At 39.5% G+C, this 9,083-nt stretch overlaps 1 long non-coding RNA gene across 1 annotated transcript; it reads right to left on the bottom strand.

The window, feature by feature from the left end:
- Positions 1–826: 826 nt before the first annotated feature.
- On the bottom strand, positions 827–8,029 carry LOC141741601 (uncharacterized). The gene is made up of 3 exons (XR_012586428.1): positions 7,242–8,029; positions 1,541–1,569; positions 827–1,148 (listed from the first exon to the last, which is right to left on the bottom strand). It is a non-coding gene; the product is annotated as an uncharacterized LOC141741601 (long non-coding RNA).
- Positions 8,030–9,083: the final 1,054 nt, after the last annotated feature.

Raw genomic sequence — 9,083 nt, 5'->3', positions numbered from 1 at the left:
GTTTGTGATACAGTCTGGTGTTTTGTGCTTTTCCCCAAGAGACTGCCTGGATTGGAATACAAGCACACCTTCCAAGTGAAGTTTTGGTTTATATTTGGAGAAAAACTGATTTTGGAAAATGTTTGAGGAAAATCACAGGAATTCCCCCCCCCCTTTTTTAAAAACCAAAAACAAAACCAAAAACAAAACCTGGAACATTTTCAATATGGTTGGCTTTTTGGGTTGTTAAGTTTCTGGCCTAAACTTCTGCAGTTTTGCAGTGATTTCCTTAAACCTGACTGGTTCAGGATTCTGATAGGGAGCACTAGGAAGTGATATACATGCAATTCTTTGTGACCAGAGGTGGCTCACTGGTGTGAAGAACATTTGGAAGTGCACTACGGCAGCAACATGTGAGTTGCAGGAGAGCAGTGAGGGCCAGAAGTAAAGGACTGATTTTCAATTATAGCCTCTTAGTTAAGAAATGAGGGTTTATTTCTGACAAATCGAGGAATGGATGAAATAAACCAGAGTATTTATAGTTTGGATTGTATGTCAATAGGGTTGGATTGTGTGCTTAGAGGTCAGCCTCTTTCAGATCTCTGAATACCTTGACAGTCCTGTTTTTATCACAGGAAAAACAGTGTGGGCTAGTGTTGTGAATTACCAAGGTGATGAGTTTGTTGGTTTCTGGTGGACAACTGTGTGTGTCTGACAGGTTTATAGACAAGAAGGGTTCTAGGTGGGATTAGTAAATGGGAACAGATGACAAGACCAAATGTTTCAACTTACAGGGATGTTTAATGGTGAATTTCAATAAAAAATCCAAAGTTTTGGACCAGGTTTTCTCAGGGACCTTTGGGAAAGAGCATTCAGAATTACCATGCCCCAATAAAGCCGCCTGAATGTTCATTGCCAGTCTAGAGCAGGGTTATTCTTTGCTGGGCCAGTGCTGGAGGGTCGTATCCCACTCTTTGCTTGAATGGTTCTAATGGTGGTGACAGATGTTTCATCCAGTTATAGAAACTGCAGCTGGGGCTGGTGTTTCAGGGAGCATTTTTGAGGTGGTGAGAAGAGTTACTATCACAGGAAGAATCGGCTATAGAAGAGGTTTCTGTAGTGCCAGAGCAGCCTCTCTTTTGGCCAGGCCACGGCATCTCATCTGGTCTCTGGACTTGCCAAGACAGAGAGGAAAGAATTTTACTTCAGTGGTTCAGAAATTACACAGGTGCCAGTATGTCCTTTCCAGTCCCTGTTCTGGAAGCAGCTCCTCCATCTCCAGTTACATATGAGTACTGTAACATGCTTTATTACTTTCTCAAGCTGCAGCTTATTTCCCAGGTTCATTTGTATCATTTTCCTGGATGGAACCTGGTTCCAAATGTAATAGTATGCTGGCTTTAGCCCCATTCAGCATTCAGCTTGAGAAGAAATTATAGGCATGGGCAGTGGAAGAGGACAGGATGGGGCCTTGTTTTGGTTACAAGATCTAGGCAAACAAGTGGGTAGTTTTTTGAACATTTGTTCAATAAAATGTATGACTAGGGGAAAGGCAACTCACAACAGATGAGATTCCAGAGCTCTGAAATCCTGTCAAAGGAAGGAAAGAAAGAGAGATAAATTTCCAGGTGCATTTCAAAGCCTCAATTATCGCACATGGATGGTGAAAATTTAATTGGAGACTTGAACATAACTGGGCTCAGGAATAAATGGCACTCAGAATATTTTTATTTTCCACTATATACAGGAATGCAAGAGAAGCAATATCTACAGCTGTAGCAAGTAGACAGAGTTTTATATTATTTCATCCCAAAACGTAGGAACAAATCACGATCTGAAGAAACACAACCACTCTGGAGGAGGATACAGTAGCTGTTCAACTGCATACTAGATTAACACCATAGAACAGGACAGCGACCAAAAAACCTCCCCTTATTCTGCATAAACACAAACAGCTTAAGAATGGAATATAGTTAACTAGCTTTGAATTTTAGAGAAATGCTAAATTTGATACTTACAGATTTGTGGGAAATGTCCTGGGAACATTAAAAAGGTCAGATGTCCAATTGGTTAATTTTATTTCGCATTCAAAGGGGTCCACATCCAACAGCACAGACACAACTTTAAGATTTTCATTGGAAGTGATGAACTTTAAAAAGCCTTTCTGGACCCCAAGTTTGCCTTGGTCTTTTATCAAAGGGCTGACCAGAGTTTATGCTACTTAGTCTGTGAACCATAATAACAAATGGGGAAGATAGTCAGGATTTAAGTAGCTTTATATTTAATACGGGGAGTTTCTGGAAGGAGTCTGTAAGTAGGGACTGTTGCCCAGACCCCAAGCTTTGGCCAAGCAGTTCTTGGCAGGCCAAGAGGGTGGTGAAAATGCAGCTTTAGCCATCCTTGCATCATCCTGGGGTTGTCTCCCTGACAGCATGGTCCCCAGTGTAAACTGTAACACCAGCAGAGCTACTGTATTTTGCACTGGCTACCACTGGACCCAAGAAACTAGTCTGGTAACTGGGCATCCAGGAGAAATGGGCTCAGTTTAGCCATTTCTAAATTATATGTCTTTCACAAGGACTCGAGAAAAGAAGAGCCGTTGCAGTCCCTGCAGTGGCTGCAAACCAGCTGGGGCTTTGTTGTATCTGCACTGGCTGATACGCGAGTAGCTGGCTGAGCTACCTTACAGACTCCATTGCATTGATAATGTGGGAAAAAAACAGCTTTCAGTGTCTGGAGGATCCGGCCCACACGCCTGTGTGTGCATATGCAGATGTATGTGATGTCAGTGAATGTCCCCACTCGCTGCAAAGGTCACTTTGTCTGAGATTTTTCATTTGTTTCAGAATAAAGCAACCTCGAGAATGTAATGAAGGAAATGAGGTCTGAAATTTGTTTTCTAACATCCATGAATTGCAGCACCGAGCTAAGGGGAAAGCATTCAAATCCCTCTCTGCCCTCTTGGATAGGATTCTGTTTGTAGCTGTGCAATAATCAGCAGACATCAGTGTCTGCTACAACTGAATATTTTTGGTATCTAATTGGCACTTAGATACCAACATGATAGGAGCTTTAGAAATAGCTAAAGCAGATAAATATTGCTTCTTCTTTTCCTGTGTGCGTATCTGTATCGTCTGGGTGAAACCGTGTATTAATGTGAAAAAATCCCTGTTGATTTTAATGGGATGCATCTCTGTGCAGAGAATTTGCTTTATTCAAAGCTGCAGTAATGTATAGAAGGGATAATTTTTTTCCTTTATGCTGTGAACATCTAGATCAAATTCCCGAAGTATTATTTGTACAGAAACTGTGAATGCTCCCAGCTTGCAAATGAAGTCAAACCCTTGTTAATGTTTACAGTAAAACAGCTGTTCTCAGCATTTCTCCCTGAGCCTCAGCTACTTTAGCTCTACCATACTCAGCCTTACATCATAGCAGCTGCAATAATAAGAGGCTGAAAGAGGTCAGAAGCAGCCAGTCCTGCTAAACCACACCTTTGTTTAAAAGAGATTTTGGATTGTAAAATGTCTCAACTGCTAAATTTTTCAGCCTGACTGGACTCCATGCATGGGCTAGGTCTTCAAAGACATAGCTCACCAAAAGCACACAGGCACTGCCAGCACAGAGTAAAGCAGAACACAGGCTCTTTATACATTTTCCCGGGAAACTTTCTATAGATCCAGACTGGGAAGTGTTCCAAGGCTTCACAGAACTAAAGATAACAGTAATAAAAAAAAATGGACTAGAGCACACTGACTTTTAAAAGAAATAGCTGAGCCTATTATATTTGCATGGCAAAGCCTTGGTAATTTGTGCAGCAAGACTTTGCTAATTTACACTAATAAAAGTAAGATCACTACAGATTACTGAATTTTAGCAATTAGCAGGTATGAAAACAAACAACATTCTAAGAAAAGAAAAAAGCATCAGCATGTAGGTTGCTTTCAAGACTGTAATTTCTTTGTAAACATTTATGATCACTCAAATAATAGATGCTACTGGATATATTTTGTAAAAATAATTAAGTGTTAGCAGAATGTAAAATAGAGCATTCCCCTGCTCAGTCTTCTTTTCAGAAGAGAGAGGCCATCATTTTTCTGCTAGGTATGAAGCATACACTCTATTGAGCTTCTGTGGTGTCTATATTGTGGAAATACATGAATAAATAGGAGTTTAAAGTGAATTTAACATTAAATGTCCTACATGTGATTTACCAAAACCTCTTCTTCTGTTGAGTAGCAGTGGGAGATATGTGGTTTTTAGCACGTAAGAGAAAATGTGTTCATTGCTGATTTATTACACTACATAGGAATTGGATAAAATTTGTCATTTTTATTTTACTGAAAATGGAAATTTGAAAATCAAAGCAAGAAGAAAATAAGATTTGTACAGCTGAAAAGTTTCCAAACAGATTTATGGGTCCTTTATTCTATGTACAAGGGGTTATTTTAGCAGCATTTTCACAGTTAAAATCAAGTGTGAACATTGCAGTCGCATGCGAAATACTACCTATGACACCTTTTAAATTCATGATGATTAAGGAACAGCAACCTTTTGTGGTCTTGTGGTTCACAGGGTGATGTCACAGACTGTCAAATGATGTCACAGGTGTCCTAGATTTTGTCAATAGGTTAGGGCGGAGAGGCTGTCACGGCTGGAATGCTCACTGAGCTTAGCAGATTCCACAGCATCATGCCATCAAAAGGGCTTAGTAAGAAATCCCAAATTTGCTTTCCAGTACAAGAAAGAGGAAGAAGAAGAAAACAATAGAGGCCAGACAGCAGAATTTGTAGATTCCATTGATACTGGTACTTTTAGTTGATACAGATAGTTTTTATCCAGTGGGATTGGAGATTCCATTGATACATTGGAAATGCAGCATTTAGTGGAAATTATTGGGTCTAAATTGTAATAAATTGGAGTATAGCTTCAGATACGACCCTTAATGGTGGTGAATTATTTGCCTTGAGATAATTCTTTGAGATCCAGCACAGTAAAATACATATCCTTTCTTGAAGAGCTTAGAGGCTAAATGCACAAGGACTAGACAAAGGAAATAATATGAGATGCAATATTCAAGCAAATTATTTAAAGAGACCATAGGTACATATGGTAGCTCTGTGCTTTTATCACAAAAATCATATAGTGTCTGGGGGAGAACAACTGCCCCCAAAAAAGCAAGTTTTATGTGCCTTCATAGATAAGTATTATGTATACATCTCTAATATGTCTGTATATATTTTGTATACATAATCTAACACTGCGTGCTTTTTAAAAAGTGCACGCATCAATGACATAAACCTTTTGTAACGACACACCCAAGCTAAATATTACTTAGCAGTCTGCATTTTTCTTTGGGTTTTACAGGTGCATTCAAAGCATGATCAGTTTATTTCTTCTGGCATAAATTGTCACCTGAAACCCTGAATAAAAATATTGCTTCTACTCTGTCATATAGAGACAATATATTCTAACTTTCTCACTGTAGGTACAAATGTGTCTGTCACGTTTGAAAAGGCAACAGTTAAATACATGTTTCTGCTGTCAGAAATGCAGCAGTTAAACCCTAAATAACATCTATAGGATTAAGATCCAAGTACTTTCCAAGAAATCTATATGCAGTTATCTTTCCACATTTCCTCTCTATCCCTTGTCATAGACTATGAAAGATAATATAAGAAGTGATCTAGTATGTGTGCTTATCTCATTATCTCCATTTTCAGGTAAGTGGAGCAAACAGTTTCACCTTAGTAGACTTGTAGCAAAATAATACACATTTCTATATGCTAGAGGAATGAAAAAAGCAGGATTGAGCCCAGAACGGGGGCAGAGGGGGGGAGACAGGAGGGTTTTTTAAAAGAGTTTTCTGAATAATCAGGAAATCCAGTGAGACAAACAGAATGTGTAGAGAGCAAGCCAGAATTATCAAATTACCATGACAACCGTAGGCGAGAACCCAGAGAGAATCAGGTAAAGAAATTACAGTAGAATTACAGTTAACTTCACATTTATTTATTTTTTAAAAAATCCCGAGCAGTCAGGAAGAAATATTTCCTTTGGCCTAGCTCAGTGTGGTGCAAAGGCTTGTGAAATGCAGCCTTGTCTGCAATTGTGAAATTGCTTTGCAAATGTATACAAGAAGCTTTTATCTAGTATTGCATGTGCAGATTGTTTTAACCAGCATGATTTGATGTCAGATACAAAACTCAGAATCACAGATGCCTTAATTTGTTTGAAAACAGAAACTAAAAAGGAATTTGGAAAAGGTAAAGGGTGCGTGTATTTCTGTGTTATTTCTAAAACATTTTCCCTTGTACGTTTTTCAAACATACGTTTTGTTCAAACCTTTTCTTAACACATTCACAGCCAAAAAGCTTTTAAACAATGAATACAGCAAAAAATAAGTGAAACTAAAATGAAGTGAAACTAAAATAAGTAAGGGTGGTGGTGTTTATTTAAAAAAGCTACAGGTTAAGCATCAAGTGGTTAACCAGATTGTCTATCAGATTTGGGTTGAAATTCTGTTGTTTAGTTTTAACGTGCCATTTCATATAATACCATTCACATATATTGGAAAGATACAAATGTACAGTTCTGAAAGGCAGAGATCTGCGTTTGGAAAAGGAAGGGGGAGATTTGTTCATGTGGGGGGTGGTTGATTTTTTTCCCAGTTTTAAAAAAAGCCCTCAAACTGTTAACACTCCAGTATATAAACAAAATTCTCCCAATGCTTTATCTTTCCTGTTTTATGCCATTATCTGAATGCTTATTACGTTTTATACGCGCTCTGTAAACACAGATACATGCCCATATTGATCTTTCTAAACGCTGCCCTGAAGTTTGCTGCGTGGTCAGGGAGAGGAGTGATGCACTCCATTGTTCCCCGCTATGATGTCATTCTCAGACTTCGCCTTGGTTAAACACAATTCAGTTTACTGAACTGCAGCAAAATGTCTGTAGGGAACACAAATTTATTGCTGTAGCAGAGATGGAAAGAAATAACACGTACGAAAAAGAGGGCATAGGAAAAAGGGTATAAATTCTGGCTAAAATATTTGCCACCTATATTTTTCTTTACACTTTTTCAGAAGTAGATGTGCACACTCATTTATATACACACTCAAACTGTGCATAGCTCAAGGGTGTGTTTATTTTAATCTTGGGAACTAGGACAAGCTGAGATTCACTCTCAGGACTTGCATCGTCACTAAGATCTCTCTTAAACATGCAGTTTTATATCACACTTCATTCTTTTTACTCACATTAACCACACACGGAGTCCACATAATGGGTCTAATCCTGCTAGCTGTCCGGTGATGTTAATGAGAGCTAAAGACATCGGGCGTGTTGCAAAATCCAGTGGTAAATTAATTCATTTCCACCAGCATCTGAAAACTGTGTGTGGGGATAGTGAGGGGAAGAAAGGGGACAGCATTTTAATTGTGCTGGGAGATCCTGAACTGGAAGAGAAATCTGAAGGGACTGAGAGGGGAGAAGGAGGTCTTTCCTTTCCCTCCCTCTCTCCCTCCCTCCCTCCCTCCTGGTCTCAAAAAAAATCCCTGGGGCCAGTCCTTCCCAAATAGGGACAGTTGGCAGGTACGTGTTAATCTTGTACCCAGCACTTCAGAGGAGCACGCACAGAGGCTCACCCTGTCCTTTCAAACCAGCGCTTCCTGTCCTTCAAGAGTTAACCTTCTCTAGAACATTTATTTCACCATCTCAGGGAAAAAAAAAAAAAAAAGAAAAAAAAAAACCCTGCAGAGCTGAGAGGCTGCAGATCACAAGGCCATTCTGATAGCCTCCTGTCCCCATGGCAACAGCAACGGCATTTATCAGTTCCTTATGAGAGCAGGCACAGCAAATCTGCATTGCACATGGCAGCCTTCCAGCCTTTCAAATGAAAGAGCACTTTGAACTGCTGCCAAGTGTGGAAGGAGCAGAGCTGTCAGGACTGCTTAATGCTGGCAGTTTGTACTTGGGAGCCTTTCAGTTCCCAGAATCCTTCAGCCATGGCAGCCTGCCAGGTACTTAGCGGAAGCTAAAAACTAACCCCCAGACCATTCACTGCAGTGCACTCAAAATTTTCCACATGTACCATGTCACAAGTGCAGACTGTACAATGAAAGCATACGCCTTCTGCTTGGGATTCTAATTTTATTAATAATCTAGGAAAACGCAATGGGAGATTAGCTGGCTGACAGCAGTACAGTGTAGACACTGTTTATAAGTTGGGGTGTGTATGTCAAATGTGTATTTACCCCTCAGAAATAGAATCAGCTCCCACAACAGGGGCTGCACAGCCCCAAACCTACATGCAGAACCTGAGCGTGGGGAGATGGGTGTTAGCAGAAGGCAGAGTGTGGTTATTTACAGTAGAGTATTTTTTAGCAATCATCGTCAAATGCATAGCAGTGAGACATGGAATAGAAAAAGAAGATGGTATTGCTGGCTGGTAAATATTTTCTGCCCTTACCCTCTGCATTTTGCTGACATTGTGAGAATCTCGGAAACTGGCTGATGAATGTAGCAGAGATACATGGCTCTTGGTGGGTTTCCTTTCAATGGAGAGTTTTCATGTGAACTTTTTATTGTTTTGCATTACCCAAAGCACAAGGGCTTCTATTGGCAGAGGAAACAAATTGGCACAGTTCTGCCTTTTTTTTTTTTTTTTTAATCTGCACTGAGATCAAGGGCAAGGGCTTCATTTTCCAGCACTAGTCATAAGCCTTTAGCACAAATAGAATGAAAATTGTCTGTCGCTCAGGCAGTTGGACAGGGTTCAGGAAAACTATGTCTGGCACTAATTCCAAAGGGAAGGTTTGGTTCAATCCAGCATCATTAATTTCAGTATACTGTTTTCACTAGTCTATATCCCACTGTTCAAGAGCTGTTTATTATCTTTTACTAAATAATGTCTTCTGCAGTACAGAGTAATGAAAAATACCTTATATGACTTACATACGTATGTATACGCTCACATGTATGTATATATGAATAGATACAGTACACATGGGTGCACGCGCTTTTTTTTACTTTTCAGTTTTTTCTTAACAATTGCTTGTTTCTTACCTGCCTTCCCTTTACAAAACATTTATAATGCCAAA

This window comes from Larus michahellis, chromosome 4, assembly GCF_964199755.1.
Source record: "Larus michahellis chromosome 4, bLarMic1.1, whole genome shotgun sequence".
NCBI lineage: Eukaryota > Metazoa > Chordata > Aves > Charadriiformes > Laridae > Larus > Larus michahellis.
This window is presented reverse-complemented; position numbering and strand designations above follow the sequence as displayed.